Source organism: Notamacropus eugenii, chromosome 1, assembly GCF_028372415.1.
Source record: "Notamacropus eugenii isolate mMacEug1 chromosome 1, mMacEug1.pri_v2, whole genome shotgun sequence".
In the NCBI taxonomy this organism is placed as follows: Eukaryota; Metazoa; Chordata; class Mammalia; order Diprotodontia; family Macropodidae; genus Notamacropus; species Notamacropus eugenii.
In genome coordinates this window covers 324799349-324800471 of record NC_092872.1, presented here as the reverse complement: position 1 = coordinate 324800471, position 1123 = coordinate 324799349, and the positions used below count along the sequence as shown (strand labels likewise).

Sequence of the window (1123 nt, the reverse complement as noted above, 5' to 3'; positions counted from 1 at the left end):
GACCTGATCATCTGTAGACAACAGATACAAGAATTTTGATTGTATGGTAGATATGAATAACACAAACCTTAAAGGAAGAAAGGTTACTGAGTGATAAAGAAAGGGAGAGAATCTAGAAGTGGTACTGAGGAGCAAGTAGTTCAACTACCTCACCTCAACCAGTGAGCCAAGGAGAAAGAGTGAAGGTTCCCTATTACATCCAAGATCTGTTTGAACCCTTTTTAACCTAATCCATTCCTATCTTTAAAGGTTTTTTTATATCTTACTCCCTTCTACATACTCTTTTTTTTTTGTTATAAACTATTTATTTACAGACAAGGCCAGTGAAGTTGTTTACTTCTTCCTGGACACACCCACAGTGGGACCTCTGTGGCCTGTAGTATTGGTGTGCTGGCCTCAAACTCGGAGACCCCAGAAGTGCCAAAGCCCACAATGTGCCCGAATCTTCTTCAGTCACTCCAGATCTTCACGCAGCTTATTGTCCAGACCATTGGCCAGAACCTGGCTAAATTTTCCATCCTTTACACCCTTCTGCCTATTAAGAAACCATTCTGGAATCTTATATTGCTGGAGATTCTGCATGATGGTGATCACATGCTCTACCTCATCTTCAGTGAGCTCACCAGCCCTCTTGGTGAGGTCAAAGTCTGCTTTCCTCAGTACTACATGAGCATATCTTCAACCCACACCCTTGATGGCTGTGATGGCAAAAGTTATTTTCTGCTGTCCATCAATGCTGGTGTTGAGCACTCTCAAAATGTGCTGGAACTTCTTGGGGATTACAAGAGACATGGCTGCAACAGCGGTGTGAGAGCCTTCTCTGGAAGCCCTTCCACATACTCTTAAGATGCAGCAACACTGACCTTCTTGCTATTCTTTGCACATGAGACACTTCATCTTCTGACTTCATGCATTTTCACTGACTGTCCCTAATGCCTGAGATTCCCACCCTCCTGGCTTCCCTGGCTTCCTTTAGGGCCCAATTAAAGCTTTACCTTTTGCAAAATGTTTTCCCCAATTCCTACTAATGCTATTATCTTCTCTCTAAGATTGTCTTTAATTTATCCTATACACATTGGGTTTGCAAATAGTTGTTTGCATGTTGTTAGTTCCATTAGACTGT

At 42.3% G+C, this 1123-nt stretch overlaps 1 pseudogene; it reads right to left on the bottom strand.

The window, feature by feature from the left end:
- Positions 1 to 333: 333 nt before the first annotated feature.
- LOC140525561 (small ribosomal subunit protein uS13-like) lies at positions 334 to 813 on the bottom strand (annotated as a pseudogene).
- Between the last annotated feature and the right edge of the window lie 310 nt (positions 814 to 1123).